Source organism: Vigna umbellata, chromosome 4 (genome assembly GCF_029865625.1).
Source record: "Vigna umbellata cultivar VRB3 chromosome 4, Vumbellata_1.0, whole genome shotgun sequence".
Classification (NCBI taxonomy): domain Eukaryota; kingdom Viridiplantae; phylum Streptophyta; class Magnoliopsida; order Fabales; family Fabaceae; genus Vigna; species Vigna umbellata.
Window position 1 is genome coordinate 59,861,488 of NC_142168.1, and position 18,813 is coordinate 59,880,300.

Sequence of the window (18,813 nt, forward strand, 5' to 3'; positions counted from 1 at the left end):
GAGAATTAGTGTATGATTTGATTGATGTGACAGATTAAAAAAATTTACTTTCAAATCCATTCTCACCTACCTCCAAATTTACTCAAATAAACAACAACAAAATTTATTTTCAAATCCTCTCAAATTCATTCAATCACTCTCCTCCAAATCCATTCAAATTTAAGAACGGATTGGTGATTTCATAAATGATTTATGCGGTCCAGTTGATATGCAATTATATTAAGAATTTTTTAGTGATATTAATTTGTGTTGTTTGTAGTTGATTATAATTTTGATATTGGAGATGGAAGTTTATTCTTTAGGGTTTAAGGAATCAAATGATAATATAGATTCATCTTATATTAGAATGATTGTGATGTGTTTGTGTTAAACTTCTTAAGAAAACTCTAACAAAATTCCCATTGGACATTAAAATAACCAAAAAGTTATTACATAGTTCAAATAGGAAGAGAAGGTTGAATTCTAACAAATAAATGAGAGAACAGTAATGAACATAAAAGATGCATAAGCACAAAGAACATAAAAGAACATGGAATAAAATACCAAAAGATGAAAAAGAATAAAAGGGATAGGGAATGGAATAAGGCACAACACTTAAAGGGTAGCAAAGTCTCTCCAACTCAAGATAAGTGGTAGTTGTCGCCACTTGAACCAAAGTTCAAGATAAGACCAATGATAAACACTCTCACAAGAGCAAAATTCACAAATCCATACAAAGGTGTCTCTCAAATCCAATAATATTCGATCATTTGCATGTGGTTTCGAGGCTCCCTTAAATAGGCATAGTTAAGGACCTTTTAGCAAATACGAAATGTTATGTTCTAGAAACTAGGGTAACCTAGGCAACCTATGCTTTTTTCCTTGTGTCCAAGCCATCTAAAAAGTCAACAAAAGTATCTTTTTTCTCTCGAAGGCTCTTTCTCACATTTTTTACCATCTAGAAGTGGCTTATCAAATGAAGTAACTCATATTTAACATGGAAGACTCTATTTTTGTGATTGGAAGTGAAATGGCACATGGAGATTACACTACACCTTTTACAACTGATGAGATATTTTTTACACATGATAAGTTATTCGAGTGGGTGCAAGGTATTGCTTTAAGCTTGGTTTTATTGTTGTTATTATGAGATTTGATAGAAATAATGACCAACCTGGAAGAAAGACATATGTGTTGTTAGGAATGAAAGGTGGAAAGTATAGGAAATATAAATCTGATGTGCAGCCTAGTATAACTAGCACAAGGAAATGCGATTATCCTTTTAAATTGTGAGGTAAACCAATTGATAATAGAGAGGAGTGGTTATTAAAGGTAATAAGCAAGTCTCAGAACTATGATTTGTCAAATACTTTAGTTGGTCACCCTTATGTTGGAATATCAAAACCACATAAACATTCAATACTTGTTGACATTAAGAGTCAAGACAGCCTGCAGACATTATGCTTACCTTGAAAGAAAATAATGTGACAACAATAAAGCAATTGTATAGTGCAAGATATACTTACAAACGGTCTTTGAAAGGGTACAAAACTGAATTACAAAAATTAATGATGTTGCTAAAGCATGATAAATATATTCATTAGAGTATATGTGTAGAGAATTCTAATGTGGTAACACTTCTAGACCATGCAATCCATACAAATGCACTGCATTATGTAATCTAGTATCTCATTTGTTAACCGGAACATATAATCTTATTGTCTTCTTCAAAACAGAACCAAAAGTTACATTCTCCTCCAAAATCTGGCAACCAAGAACATCTTTACAAACATATACAAAGCCCTATTGTTGAAAATAAAACAATATTTATCATATGGCATACCGTTAGCCACATCATAAAAATTTAATGGTATTGGTTGGAAGATTAAATCTTGAGTTTCTGTAAGAATAAAGATGAAAATAAATAAAAGTTTAAAAAAAGTGATTAAAACTAAAATCGCATAATAGTTGACAACTGTTTCATTTCTGTTTTATTATATCCGTAATCAGATATGTCATTGTTGGAACCAAAATCAGATATGTCATTGTTGGAACCAAAATCAGACATGTCATTGACTTCTTGTTGGCTTGCATCATCATTACACGGAATCCCAAGTTTATTAAAGTCCAATCCACCCCAAAGATCATCAAGGATAATAAGGGTGTTCTCCTTTTCATTCTTTAACCTCTTTCGAATACGATCTACTCTTGCAATCTCACTTTCCTCTTCTAATTTCATTCCTAGCATACCAGCAATTTGCTCTTGAATTTTTTTGAAGTCAGGATTTCCTGTAATATTCGCTATGATCACTATCTTGAACAACTTCTTTTCTCGTGCTTTGTTAGCAATTTCTTTGAGTAAAGTAGTCTTACCCACACCACCAGGCCCATAAACTCCAATCATACCAACTGTAGAGTCTTGCAGTGCTTTCATGATCATCTCCATAGTTTTATTTCTTGATGCAAAACTTTCATAACAATTGTTTGAAAAAGTAGCATCAATGGATGGAAATTCTTGGCACGAGACATTGTCAAAAGAAGTTTTCCAAAGCTCATCTCCTATGATTTCCTCAACCATCTTTGTAGCCTTTCTACCCAGTTGATACCTCAGTCGGAAATTATTTGGAAAGAAACCAATTGAGCAAATTGTCTTTGCATGACATTCATCATTAATATAACTTTTATATTCTTTTATCTACTCATCAATGAGCGTTAAGCAATGTTGAACGTCATTTTCAATTTCTTCTCCACTCCTTAGTGCACTATCAACTTGATGTTGTAGTCTCTCCTTATTATGTTCCAACTTCTCAATGTAAGATTCCAACTCTTTAAATTCGTCTTTGTAATTAAAAAAGTAACCCACTTGTCGTTTGACCATACTTGCTGTAATATTAAGTGCACTTTCAGTAGTTGTAGAGACAATTGTATCCATGATGCCTTGATAATGGACGCTTCCGTCTTAATTGTTTTCTTACGATTAGTCCTTTTTTACCTAAATGATAATAGATAAAACATTCAAACAAAGAGAACATAAATGTTTATAAATATTAGAATAATTTATAAATAACCACAACATTAAAAGCACATAAGGTTGTTAATGAAAAATGAAGAAGTTAGTTTATAGTCACATTTATAGTTGGTGGAGTGGCGTCTATTATTTCCAATGTTACTTGTATATTCAAAGGAGTGGTATCTAGGAATGACAAAAATATTGCGTGTGGAGATAAATTTCGCTTTGGATAGTCGGTAGAGTGGCGTCTATTATTTATTTATATTTTATTTTAGAAATTTATAAATATCATTTTTTAAATATTTATGAATATCTACAAAAATCCGTGAATTTTTTTAAATTATATATTTTTTAAAAAGTATCATCTAAAGAGACATTAAACGAGTTGGATTTTTTTTGTTACATTGAGTTTTTTTTTTGTGGCTTTTATTTAAAAAATAAAAACTAGTTGTAAGCATGGATTCTTGACGTCAACTTATAGCATAGACATAATTTATTTTCTTGTGCTTAATTAGAGGTTTCGTAGTCTTTATATTTATATTTTTGTTATATATAAAATTACAAAGTAAGTAAACTTTGAGTGTAAATATTAGTATATTAAGAGATAAATTTTGATCTCTTATTCTTTTCTTTTCTTTTTTTGTATATTTTTAACTTAGTTAATTAAGTTTCTTTAATAAGTTATCTAATTAAGTAATAAAACTTTTAACACAATATTTTTAACTAAAAAATATATAAATAAATATAAGATTCAATACAAATTTGATATAAAAATATATAATATTTATTTTAATTTGAAAACTCAGTTAGGTGTTTGTCCTTTGCTTATCCATAAATTCATTGCTTTCAAATTTGGTGATAGTGTTGTGTATGAAAAGTCCAGTTTAGTTAAACTCGTTTTCTCACGCGCTTAACCTAAGAGGAGAGAGATATTTTCAATCAAAAGAGATTGTGAAAAAGTCTTAGTCTTTGGAAGAAGAAAAAGAGAGAAAATTTGTTAGCAAATTCACATGGTCATCTTATTGATACTGTGATTCTTCTTTCATTCGTCATTGGATCGAACTAAAATTTTTGCAACACGTTCATGACATATAGTTCCTTAGTTTGACCGTTGAGATTTCCAATTGGAAGTTTGTGGTCAGAGAAATTTGTCTCTCATGATTGCTCCTTTTTATGTTTATCTTTCTTTGTTGTTTATATTTGAAAGCATTTTTGCTTTGGAGTATTGGTCGATTGTAGGCATTTATTTATGTTTTTTTTACTCTATTATACCCATATTTGATCTTAATGAAGCATGATTGATTGGTTTATATCTAGTGAGTTTTTACTTCTCATATTGAGAAGGTTTTTTCACGTTAAAAATATTGGTGTTATCTTTTGTGATTATTGTTGCAATTTTTATTATTGTTGCTCATAAATTCTTAAAGTTTGGGAGAATTATTTTTGCTGCATAATTTAGTACTTTTTTGTTGTTATGTGTTGTTTCCCCATCATAGTGGTTTCAAAGTCTAGTTTAGGGCTATATTTACTTATTTGAACGATGTAGGCAAATACAAATATGGTTGTTTTAAATAGTACAAATTATTGTTTGCAAAATATCAAGATTAAAGTCTTGTTGCGAAGAAATTGAACCTTCATGTCTTTGCTACATAAAAGTTATATTTTATGTTGGTGAAGAATAGAACTTTGAACACCAATAGGTATGTGGTTTTATTTGACAATACATAGAAGACAATGTTTATAATCACATTGCTAAAGAGACCCAAGCTAGAACTCTGTGAGAAAAGATTGAGTCTTTGTATACTTTTAATTTAGGCAATAATAAATTGTGTTTTTTTAGTTGCTTGATAAATTTGAGGTACAAAGAGAGTTCTTCCATTACAAATCACATAGATGAGTTTCTAGGGCTTCTAAATCAATTGTGGGTAGTGTACTTAAAATGAGTTGAAATTTGTGAGCCAACTCGGTCGACCACGGGTTTGGATCAGGTTGGGATGGAAAAAAATTGAAAATTTTAATACAGACTAATTTTGAATCCAACTCACTTGGATTAAACTTGCGGCGAGCGAGTTAGCTCACCAACCCACTTAATTTTTTTAATTTATTAGTTAACAGTTTTCTTTTATTGTATTGTAAATGGGGATAAAGAAGAAGATGCTTCAAGAAAACAAAATATTGTCGATTTATCCATTCAAGATTTTAATCTTATTGATGGATAAGTGATGCAAAAATTATCAATGTTAGATACTTATTTATTTTTCTTTTTGTGTTTGCTTTTGGATTGTGTTTGGAGTTTAAGATGATTTTCGATTGTATTTGGGTTATATGGTTTTTTTTGTCTTCAGAGTTTAACATCATTTTGGATTGAAATTTATTTAGATTTGAATTAGAAAATTTTTGTTATTCTTTTGGAATTGAAAAAAAAACTTGTAATTAAGTGTGCTAGTAAGCCAACCCGTTTAACCTATCAATCTATGGTAGGCCAAGCCAGGTGGCCCGTTTTGACAACATTAATTGTGGGAATGAGTATCAACTTTGATGATGAAGTTTTGGGACTACGACAACTAAATACTCCATCAAAGTCTTTGGAGATATTTTCGATTTCAATTACAAACTCAGCCTCTAATGGTATTGTTTCTTTCCATATGACAAAGAGTGATGCTCTAATGAAGGAATGTACATCATTCATTTTCTGCTTGAGATGCTAGTTACAAAAATAAGGAGAGAAGTCAAAAAAGTGAATCAAAAGGTGGTGGAGAAAATTAGTAAGAACAATTCCAAGTTAAGACACAAGAATATGGAATGTCATTATTGTAATGAATTTGAGCACATTTAAAAATATTGTTTTAATGAAAAAAGGAGAACGAAGGTAAAAAGGGAAAGTAAAAGAAGAATGATTGGGATGATGATGATGATCGTGTTATTGCTACTACATGTACTGATCTTGTTCTTTTTCGTGACTGAGTTTGTTAATCTTGTATCAAATGACAGCACGAGGATAATTGACAATGGTGCTACATTGGATATCACTTTAAGGAAGGAGTTGTTAACATGCAAAACTTCTAGTGATTTTGGAGTGTTGAAATGGGTAATGATAGTGTGTCAAAAGTTGTTGGTGTTGTGATGTTTGCTTGCAAACCAACATGGAAGTGTAGTTATTACTTAGAGGAGTCAAACATACTCCAGATGTTCACTTTAATATAATATTTGTGCATTTTCTTGATGATAGTTATGGCAATCACTTTGGTTCTGGTAGATGGAAACTTACTAAAGATAAGTTAGTTATGGCCAAAAGGAAGAAAAATTCTAAATTATATAGGATTAAAGTTTTGGTTTTTGAAGACAGTGTGAATATTATGTATATGGAAGCATCTTTGCGGCACCAAAAGGCTTGGTCATATAAGTCAAAAAGGGCTTAATTGCTTAGCCAAAAAGAATGGGATTGAAAAGTGTATAGTTAGTTAAATGTTCTCACTATATGGTTTGTAAACAAACCAAAGTATCATTTAAGAACCATGATAAATGTGAAAAATACTTGTTTTTATACTTATTAATACTCTCAAAGTTGTAATTATTCATGAGTTATGTGTTTTCCTCATTGAAAAATGTAATAGTTGTTAGGAAAGTTTGTGTTAGCTCATTGTACAGGAACTTGATACATCATTGAAGATCTCTTAGCACTTTCTCGCTAAGCTACTCATAACTCTCTCAACTGAAAGAAAGGTCACTCGCTTAGCGAGTAAAGTGGCTCACTCAGCGATTGGCATCAGTTAACAAAGGATCAATTGACTTTTCGCTCTTTGAATGCATACTTGTTCGCTGAGCGAAGCATGTATTTTTGGAGTAGTTATTAAGTCGAGAAAGAAAGAAAACGGGGGAGTTCTAATTAGAAAGGTAGGAAAATATTTCACGAACTTGTGGGAGGATACTTCAAGACATCAGGACATCGTTCTTCACCAAATTTCATCAAACGTGTATGTTTTAGATGATTAAGAGTAGCTAAATTTCTCTTTCGTTGGAATTGGATGTAATAAACTCAATGTGATGAAATTTCCTGTACAATATATTTATGTTGTTCATATGCACTTTCTTATTTTGACTGTCAGTATATGGAAATATAATGTAATTTGAATGGTTATGAATACTGGAAAGTAATCTTGAATGTGGACATAAGATAGAGCAACCAAAATGAGTGATACTAGGAATGATGTCAATTCTTCTTGATCATTCTTGAATATCTGATTTTAATGCAAATTATATGATAAATGGATTAAGGAATTAATAATTTAACATATATATTTAAAACTCGATCTTAAAGAATTAAACCGAGTATACCTTGATGTGAATGTGTGAACAACAATATGTTATATTGTACAAAGTTTTATTCTGATGTGATTCATGAAATCCAATTCCAATGAAGCTTCTTTTCAAATTTCAATCGTAATCTTTAAATTATTGTTGTTATAATTCAATTTCATCATCATCGTTTCTAAGTTGACTTTGGTGAATAATTAAGATTAAACAAACAAAACACAAGTCTTTTGGGAGAACAATACTTGGAACTTACATTTACTACTTGAAACAATTTCTTTCACTTGCCAAAAAGTTATTAAAGCATCATCCCTCAGTGAGGTAAGAGTTGCTTGAATTAGTGCCTTTTGATATTTATGACCCATTGATAATAAATTCATTTAGTGGTGTACTTTACTTTGTTACTTATATTGTTCTAAGAAGCTATAGGTCTATGCATTTCAGTAAAAAGATCAAGTACTTGAAAAGTTTGATGAATTTCATACTTTTTTTAAGATGCAATAAGGAAAGAAGGTGAAATGCATTCGTACTTATATATTTTGATTTGGTCTTAATAAGGCATCACCTTATAAGTTAATACATTACAAAAATCCATGGAATTACCAATGAAATTTTACCAACAAAAATAAATTTGTTGATAAATTTGAATTATCGATGGATTTTGAAATTTTTATTATTAATAGATTTTACCGGCTAAAAGATTTGTTGTTAAATTCGTCGATAATACATATTTTATATAATGACAAATTTTTTCATCGATAAAATCCTTCGATAAATGAAACATGTATTATCAATTGATTAATCTGTCTATAAATCCATCGATAAAAAGAAAGTCAAATTTTATGTCCAAAATACACCGGATTTAGACATAAAGATACACTGGCTCTCTTGTTCACTCCTTTCTCTCTTCCTCTCTTTCTCTGCATCGCATGGAGAACCACCAACTTCAGTTTCGACAATAATGCCATGCTAAAACAACATGGTGAAAAAGCACCCACCTCCACCACCACAGCACAATGTTCCAATTGGGAAAGCACTAAATCGTCCAATGTTATCGTTGTCGTCGTTATGGATGCAATGCAGTCATCAAATCCAACAAAAAGCTCTATGGCCTCATTGAAATGCTGATCTTCATCACTATCTCATCGTCTCCTACTCTTGGTTTTGGTGGTAGCTTTCGTTCTCAGATTAATTGAGAGGCCATTGATCTAAACTACCAAAACCTTAATGTGGAGGTTAAGAGAATGAGACAATTGAATCTCGAGGGGTGTAGAAGCATTTGCACGATGGAAAAGCAAATACTTGCAGCCCTAAAAGAAAGAAGAAGAAGGAGAGAAGAAAAAGAAAAATTAACTTGTGATATGAAATTTATCGATAAATTTTTTTTCAATAATTACCAACAAATTTTTCTTTAATATTCACCAACGGATATAAATTACCGTCGATAACATATTCCCAACTGCATTATATTGATAGATTTTGGTTCATCATAAATCTATCAAAAAAGTTATTCCCAACTGTTTTTTTCCGTTTTCAACAAATTTTGACTATCAATAATGTTTATTTTATTTGGAGTGATATGTAAAGTTGATAAAGAATTAAATTTTTTAAAAAATAAAGATAATAAAATACTTTTAATTATTGTATTGAATTGAAGTGTTCGGTTAAATAGTTTGAAAAGACTAATTACTTTTTATATAGTTCAAACACTTTCATTTTCAAAAGCTTTTTACCGTTGATGGAAAAAAATGGATGTGGAGAGGATAAGGTGGGTGTTGTGGCGTTGTGCATAGGAACACAGAAGAACAAGTGGAAGTGAAGAGATTTTAGATTTTTTTTTATTAAATTTTTTATCATGAATAATTAGATTATTTCAATAAGGCTACAAGGGTGCAGGAAGAAAACATGATGAATCAATGAATGAGTACAATGTGAAATTTACTATTAAAATTTTGGGGCCAATCTATTGGTCCAATAACAGAAACTGAGCTTTTTGCTTTCTCCACTCTGACGACTTATTCTTGTACTTTCATTTTTTTTCTTCAGTTTATCCTTTATATTTTATAACAACCATAATCCATTTTCGTTGTAGGTTTTTGCCAGGTTGCGTTTTTAGGTTCGAATACTGACAAAGATTATTGATGAAGGTGAAGTTCTTTAGTTGGGTGGAGTAATTAAAAAGCTATTGCTAAAGTTTTTTCTAATTAGTTATATATTATCTAATCATTTTATAAATCTTTTGTAGAAACAAGAAGGAATGAATAAGAAACAGAAACGAAACGATTGTAGTGTTTTTTTTTAGATTAAGAGAATTAAAAGAATGAATAAAACTATTTGAAGAAAAAGTTTATAAATATTTGTGTATCATATAATAAGTATAATATTATTATTATTAATATTATAAATTATAAAAATATTTGTATTATAATAATAATAATTACTTTTAATTATTATTATTTTTGTTATTAATAATATATACACATATAGAAAAATTATCTTAAAATAAAATTTAAATTATTCTTTAAAATAATAAAAATATTAATATTATTATTATTATTATCATGAAAATAATTATTATTTTTATTTTATAACAAATGAATCTCCTGCATCTCATACAACTGTAAAATGTAAAAGGAATTAAAAAAAATCATACGGTAATTACAAAATTCGTCCACACAACTTTTTTTATTTTGTGAAAATGAAAATCTAACCCTTTCTTTTAAATATGTGGTTTTACTTATTTGTAAATCCGTTAAAATAAATTGAAGAACAGGTCCAACTTTGTTGAAGCAACCAGAGGCTTACAATTATGTGGCTTCTGAGAAAGAGAGAACAGGTCCAACTTTGTTTATGTAAATTCTTAATTATTATTAACTTTGGTCTTGATGGTATATTATGTTCTAATATTTTATTCTTCCTAACCACTATTATTTGAAAACAGCTGTCAGACTCAATTATTTAATCTGTACAGTGGTTGTCAGCATTCACCATCTCTATTTATTATGATTATGATTAGATCTAGGTCTGATTCAGACTTGTTTCCACAAATATGTTTTATAAAAAATGCTATCAACAAAATACTAGGGCATATATTATCCTTTAAATTTCCTCCACTTTCTTTCGTTAATATCATGATAAATATTAGAAAGTGAATTTAAAACCTAGTTCAATCCTATAAAACTGGTTTATAGGTGGTTTGCACCTACTTATAAACTATGAATTGGTTTTATCTCAGTATGAAGGGATGTGTTGAAAGTTCACATCGATTAGAGATAAAGTCAAATTATAATATATAAGTGAAGTGCAAATCTCACCTTACAAGCTGGTTTTATGAGGTTGATTTAGACTTAAACTCACCTTCTAATATGATATCAAAGTAGCCTATAGTGGACATTTATGTTTTTCATATTTCTTCTATTATAAATAAAGTACTCCTCTATGTGTATATTCAACATAAGTACTGTTAATCTTATACATAGTTTTCACTATATTCAACCATACTTATTTTTTTTTATTAATAGTTGTATAGACTTTTTTTATCATAATGTGTTTTCTTACGTATAAAATTTAAATAATTTATTTATAATTTCAACGACATATTTATATTTCAGAGAGTATCAAAGGATGCATCACGAACAAATAACAAGAGCACACAAATATAACAATTTTAAACATTCAATGCTTTTCTTTTTCTTCCTCTTCCAATATTTATTCTTAAACAAAAAGATGAGCACAAAAATAAATATTAATACTAATCACAATTTAAATTAAGAAAAGCTTAATGAACATAACTAATAAAAATAAATAGAAATATGAAAGAAATACTAATCACAATTTAAATTATCCATCTATATATATAAAGGTTTATATCATATTGACGTTACCTTGTATGAATTTGACAGTTCTCACTTAATGCGTTGGAGTCTTTTATAGGGTTATCTGGAGAAAAAGTTGTGGATTTTGGTGAAATATTTCCAGAACCCTTGTAATGAAGAAAATGTTTAAATAATGAAAAGGGAAGGAAGAGAGATCTGAGAACTGAGAACTCAAAAGTGTGTTGAGAATAGAAGAAGACTTACATATTGCGTTGCTCTGAGCTGATCTAAGAAAATGAGTTTCTGCAGAGGATGAGACTGAGATGGAGTTGATAGCTTTAGGACTAGCGTTCTCAAAGCCTTGTCATTAAGAAAAGTTGAAAAAGTTAAATAATGAAAAAGGAAGGAAGAGAGATATGCGAGCTCAAAGGTATGGTGAGTATATACTGAGAATATAAGAAGATTTACAGATTGTGTTGCACTGAGCTTATATAAGAAAATCAGTTTCTGCAGAGGATGAGAGTTGGTGGTTTGAAGAGTAGGTTTCTTTGTAACACAGTTGATGATGTGAATCAGATTTTAGGAGAAGAAAGAGAGTGTTGGTGTCGTTCTACGAGAAATAAATAAATAAAGATGAATATATGGTTAATTGCCTGTGGCTCCTTCTCATTTGTTGTTGTTCTGATATAAAGAAGTAGTGTTGTTGACGTTTTCCAAACATATATATCTGCAAATTGTTTATAAGTAATATTTAAATTTTTTACTTTTTATTTAATACCAAAGTTAGAATAACATGGATTTTTAATAGAGTAACGATAGAGTGACGTATTTTTTAAAAATAAAATAAAAAATATAATATTAAATAAATATAAAAAATTTGTATATATTAAACTATCATTTATATTTTTAATAATACCCTTCGTATTACTTTAACTTTTGAAAAGTACCATTGATTTATGTACTGAGGGGGAGATGATTTTTGCATTCATTTATATTTAGAAGGGGTGAGTGGGGGAGTGATAGAGGAAGGGTGTATGGCATAGTAAAGTGGATGAGCATAAATTTTTTCAAAAAACAATAAGAATAATTTAAAATGGAAATAAATTTGAATGATAATTACAAATATAAAAAACACTGGCAAAAATGCCAAATGAAGGACTATTTATTAAAGGAAAATGATACTTGAACAACCATTTTTGACAACATTTAGACACGCGCACATGTGTCAAAATCTGAGTGGTCCATTTTCATTTAATTTTTCCAACTGGACCACTCAGATTTTGACACGTGTGCGCGTGTCTAAATGTTGTCAAAAATGGTTGTTCAAGTGTCATTTTCCTTTATTAAATAGGAGAGATGTAATACAAATTCAGTTTCTGATCCAATTCAATCCTAATTTTAAAACACTGATTTCATGTTACTGAACTGCAGTTAACTGAACTGCAAATGCAAACGTTTAGTTTAAAAAAGTGAATTAGAAAATAGTATAATTTAGTTTTTAATAAAAGTAGTGTAGTTAATATAATATAAAATAGATTAATTATGCACAGCACTAATTCATGGATAGGAATCAAATCACATGTTCCCGTGGATAGTAAGTACTTATATGTTGTTTCTTTCATAAAAGACATTTGATGAAGTTTTTATTTTTTCGCCTTTGTCGTTGCGCAATTTGTCGAGCCCAATATTGTGCTATACACGCCTGCACTCAGTCGTGGTAATTGTTGTTATAATCCAAACTGCTATAATGTATGACAGTTAGACCTCTTGACTGTATATACTTGTCATAATCAGTTTTTTCTGATTACATATATACTTGTGCATCTTCATTCAACAATTAATGAGATTCCTCTAAGTTTCTCTATCTCTGTACCACTCTCTCTACATTATCCTTTTGCCTTTGCTGCATAATTCCAAATAGCGTGAACTAACAGTGTATTAGAGTCAGGTTACGAAAACCTGGTGAAGAGTGGTGAAGCTCAAGAAAACACATCAAGAAGAGGAAAGTCTCGAGAGAAGTAATGGCTGGAATGGTCCACAACAATCTGCTAGTGTTTGATGACAAAGGATATGATGATTGGTGCGTCAAGATGGATGCAATTCTTGGCTTCCAAGAAGTGGATATAAGATTTTAAAAAAAGGTTTCAAAGAACCTTCAAAGAGTGATTCAGAAAAGATGAAGAAATTGTACAAGGACAACATGAGGCTAGACTACAAAGCGAGAATGTTGTTGCATCAGTGTATATCTGCTGCTATCTTCCAGAAAGTTTCAAAGGCTGTAACGGCAAAGGAGGTTTGGGACATTCTGCAAGAAGGCTATGGAAACTCTGGAAATGTGAAGAAGATCAGGTTGCAATATTTATAAAGGTAGTATGAACTTCTGTGCATGGGGGAGCAAGAAACAATTGTGGAGTACATTCGAAGAATCCAAGTTGTGGTGAATGCAATGAGAGCCTATGACAAAATCGTGAAAGACAGGAAAATTGTTGAGAAGATTCTCAGAACGGTAACTCCTTAATATGACCATATAGTTCGTCGCCATAGAAGAATGCAAGGATCTTGAAACTATGAGAGTGGAAGAGTTGCAGAGATTGATGGAAAGGAAGAATGCGGAAAAAGGCTTGAATCAAGGCACAAATCAAGCCTTACAAGCTAGAAATGACCAAAAGTTCAAGGGCCGTGGAGCTGGAAGGGGCAGAGGACGTTCAAGAGGTGAACGAACTGGAGGCAGAAACACAAACTTCTCTGAACAATCTGCTAAAAAAATGGCAACGAACAAAGAGAGGTAAACATGAGAGGAGGAAGGTAGTCAAGAGGTAGAAAGAATCTTGATAAAAGAAACACTAGTACAGGAGAAGGAAATGGCATCGGTTAATTTTGTTTATAGGATTCGGTTCTACAACCGAGTCATATTCGGATGATGTAAAAGAGGGTGGCTTTATGCCTCGGTTCTGAACCGGGTTAAAAAGAGACAGGATGATGCCTCGGTTCTTCCATAATCGAGGCAATTGCGTGTTTTTTTTTTTAAAACCAATCCACTTCTCCCTCTTCGTTGCGTAGTCCAAGCAAGCAAAGGGTTATTGAATTTTTTTCCCTTTCACAGAACCAAATCTCAAAAGATATCCAGAACCAAATATCAGAATAGCAAAGGGTTATTGAATTTTTTTCCTTTCACAGAACCAAATCTCAGTACATACAGAACCAAATATCAGAATAACACAGAAAAATCAACTACACCAACCTTAACAAAATCGCTCCCAAAATAACAGAGAAAAAAAGTATGGGTTTTGATACAATGAGCATTTAGGGAAGAAGAAAAGATTTGGGGAAGAAGGGAGGTTGCTCGCCACCGCTGCAGGACGCCTCGCCGCCACCTCTTCCTTGCTCGCCAACGCCAACGCCACCGCTGCAGGACGCCCTCGCCGCGACCTCGCCGCAACCTCGCTGCAACCTCGCCACAACCTCGCCGCGACCTCGCCACCACCTCGCCAAGGAACTCCGTTCAACTCTTAGATCGGTGAACCTCCCATCATCTCCAAGGCACCATCTTCTCTGCTCGTCAAACGCCTTAGATCGGCGAGCCTCCGCCGTAGTACTCGTCTCCACCATCGCGTCTCCCCTCCGCTTTCGACGCCGGCCACCATCGCGCCTCCCCTTCGCTTTCAACGCCGGCCACCATCGCGTCTCGTCCTCGCACCGTGGCTGTCAAGTGGGAGAGGAGAAGAGAGATCGCGCCCTCTCTGTTTCTGCCAGATGGAAATGAAAAAGGGGAGATGAGAGTGAAAGAACCGCTTCGTGTAAAATGAAGAAGCGAATATGAGATGAAAAAGCGAATATGAGAGTAGGTGAGGTGAGATGAAAAAGCGAATATGAGAGTAGGTGAGGTGTGACTGATTTGACCGGGGTAATAGGCCTCGGTTCTACCTTTAACCGAGTCAATATGCTAAAATACAGTCTCAGTTCCACTTTTAACCGAGTTAATAGCCCAAAACACAGTTTATATGCTTTGGTCCTTACTAAACCAAGGCATATAAATTCATCAAAACTACAAAATTGCCACCACTCTCTCATAGACTTCGGTTTTCCTTAAACCGAAGTATATTGGACGAGTTAAAAAGCATAATTTTTACTAGTGAAACATTCAGCGTTATACTTGCAGCAAGTATGAGCACTACTCATCAGAATGTTGGCATAACGAAGCTGTGAAGAAAGGAAAGAATGATGAAGCAAATCTTGCACAAGATACATGTGACTCAGAATCGGACCATGTGTTATTGATGAGCACGATAGGGCATGATGAAGATGAATTATGCTGGAAGTTGACGCTGGACAGGTGTGAAGAAGAATTGGGTCATGCGCTGGACAGGTGTAACCGAGAGACAGACCACATGTTGCTATCAAATGCAACGAGCCATGTAGAGGATGAATCATGCTGGTACTTGGACACAGGGTGTTCCAACCATATGACGGGTAAGAGAGAATGGCTGATAGACCTGGATACAAGCATAAAAAGCAATGTGAGATTTGTAGATAACAGTGTGATCATGGCTGAAGGAGCGGGCAAGGTCTCGATCACTCGCAAGGATGGCCGATTCGCCTACATGATCAATGTGTTGTATGTTCCAACGATGAGGAGTAATTTGTTGAGTCTGGGACAACTTCTGGAAAAAGGTTACACCATGTCAATGGAGCAAAAACACATAGAAGTGTTTGATGAAAGGCAACTTCTAGTGCTCAAGGCTCCTCTTGCTAGAAACAAAACATTTAAGGTGAACTTGAATCCTACTATTGTTCAGTGTTTAGCTGCTGTTAATATTGAAGAGGAAGGATGGTTATGGCTTTATCGCTTTGGGCATCTGAACTTTAAAAGTTTGAGTCAATTGAAAGGCAAGGAATTGATAAAAGGGGTTCTAATGATATACATTCCTGACAAGGTGTGTGAGGGTTGCGCTATTTGGAAACAAACCAAAAACGAATTCAAGAAATCTGCTCTCAAGAGAGCAAAGCAACCTCTTGAAGTTATCTACTCTGATGTGTGTGGGCCCTTTGACGTGTAGTCACTTAGAGGTAATAAATATTTCCTGATTTTTGTAGATGAATGGATTAGGAAAATCTGGATTTATTTGTTGAAAGGAAAGAAAGAAGTGTACTTATGCTTTGTTAAATTTTGTGCCATGGTGGAGAGACAATCTGGTATGCAGATCAAGACCTTCAAGACCAATGGTGGAGGAGAGTTCAACTCTAGCAAAATGAGTAGATTTTGTGATGATAAAGGAATTATGCATGAGGTGGTTGCTCCATATACACCCAGCATAATGGCCTGGCCAAAAGAAGGAATAGGATGTTGCTTGACATGACCAGGTGCATGATAAAAGGAAAGAAGCTGCCACATTGTCTATGGGGAGAGGATGTTTCTACTGCAGCCTATTTGTTGAATAGAAGCCCAATAAGAACTCTACCGAATTGTACTCCTAAAAAGGCCTGGTCAGGAATCAAGCTAGCTGCTAATCACCTGAGAATTTTTGGGTCTACATGCTACCACTAGTGCAAAAACAACGTATAACGTCACGCGTTTAACGTCGAACCACTAAATAGCCAACATTCACTAGTGCAGAAAGGGCTTTAGACGTCCGTTCTCTTGGCTTTTTGACGTTCGACCTTCCCCCGACGTCTTTGTGGGTGACGTTACTCAGACGTCGGGGGTTCCACATCGGACGAGTGTATAGACGTCCGATGTGTCAGGCCCGACGCCTATGCAGACGTCCGGTGTACACCCTCGGATGTCCATATAGACGTCCAATGTGCCCCCGTCAGACGTCTATACAGATGTTCGTCTTCTCCTCCCCCCGACGTCTATTCACACGTCCGAGGTGTGTCACCCGACGACCACATGCCTGAATTGTCTTGTGCTAGGGGTGGGGTTGGACGTTGGTGTGTGCACTGCCAGACGTCTATAGACGTCCGACAGTGTACTAACCGACGTCTACTGGGCGTTTTTTTTTTAAAAAAATAATTTATTTTTGCAATAAAACCACACCTGAAAAGCAGAAAATTGTCCCAGAACAATTTTGCAATAATATATATATATATGCGTTTCATATAAACAAAGTTCTACTTAATGTAAAATATAATCCACTACCAAAACTATCAAGTTAAAACTTAAACTAAAACTAAGCAATGTTCAACAACAAATAAAACTATTCCTAACTCCATCTTTGCAGAAGATAAGCGGTCCACTCCTGCCTTATCTGTCTAATTGTGTCCTCTAGAATAGGCGATGTACTCTTGAAGCGCTGCAAAATTAAAGAAAGATTCATTATGGTTTCATATATGTTTGAAGATAAATTTGATTTGTAATGTATTCAAGGTATACGTCATTACCTCATTCCAGTCATCTGTAATGACAGCTCGAATGATGGTCTTAATCCAACACATCACATAGAAGCCACATTCCCATGAATCTAGTTGCTGGTTACACTAAAATAACAAACTAAATAGTTAAGAATTTAGATCATTCAATAACATAGAAAATAATGAATTAGAACTATAAATGACTTAAAACCTTTGGATACAAAATTTGAACCAGTTGACCACGTGATTTACCAATAACTCTGTACAGATGGAAAACACAAAGTATAATTAATATGACTATATTTATCATAAAAGTTGAAGGTGAACATCAAATTCAAAGTCATTTTTGGAGAAACACTTACCCTTGAAGCATTGTTCTCAAGTCATTTTTCATCTTCCTATGCAACGAACAAAACCATATAATTTTACATGCTTTGGGAATGATGACCATCAGTTGCCAGTGCATGCTATCATAAAGGATAAATAGTTATTTAACTAATTAAGGAAACTATAATAATGAATTGGTCACATATAACAACACCTACCCATCAATGTATGGCACAAGGTATACGTCTCTTTTTGACTCATCCATCCATGTTTGCAAATAATGTTGTCTGTTTTGAAGTGTGTTACCAGACAGTTGAATGGTCTGAGGTTCAACAAATCCGTACATGGAAGACCGACCTTGTTCTACAATGATTGTGTCCATGTACCTAAAACAACAAAGTTAAGTTGTTAGAAACTATAAGAATCTAAATAAAAGTAATATGAAAGACCAAATTGACTATTTTACATGTACCACAGCTGAATGACGGAAATATTCAATATCCGGTCTCCCCCAATCATCTCCAATACATCAGATAATGTGATATAAACTGGAACATGTGGGGGAAGACCAAATACTCTCAAATCCCAGTATAGTTCTAATGGTGCTTTCTTCAACCTGGGTAATCTTGTCATTAGCTTTGATAGAGGATCATCCTCCGCTTCAGCCATGTCATCATCTTCATGTATGACTGTATCATGAATTGGCTGCTTCTGAGGACGTGTGAACTGAAGATAAGAATTTACGTCAAAGAGTTATCAACAAATATTTGAAGAATAAACATAGAAATACTAATAAGAAATACATTATACCTATGGAGTAGCGATGTGTGACATGATCAATGCTCTAGGCCAGGCTATAAATGATCCTATGGCCTCCCCCACAAAGTTAATTTCTGGAGTGGGTACAGGCACCTGAGCCTGGGGATCCCGAACCTCGTCAATCGTCACACGCACGTGCTGGGGTAATATGGGAACACCATGAATAGTCTGTCCTCCCTCAAGCACTCGTCCGACAGCCAC

The 18,813-nt window shown here is 33.2% G+C and overlaps 1 long non-coding RNA gene across 1 annotated transcript; it reads right to left on the reverse strand.

Moving 5' to 3' along the window:
- Positions 1-8,068: 8,068 nt before the first annotated feature.
- On the reverse strand, positions 8,069-11,788 carry LOC124833593 (uncharacterized). The gene is made up of 4 exons (XR_007028426.2): positions 11,584-11,788; positions 11,380-11,475; positions 11,185-11,239; positions 8,069-8,610 (listed from the first exon to the last, which is right to left on the reverse strand). It is a non-coding gene; the product is annotated as an uncharacterized LOC124833593 (long non-coding RNA).
- Between the last annotated feature and the right edge of the window lie 7,025 nt (positions 11,789-18,813).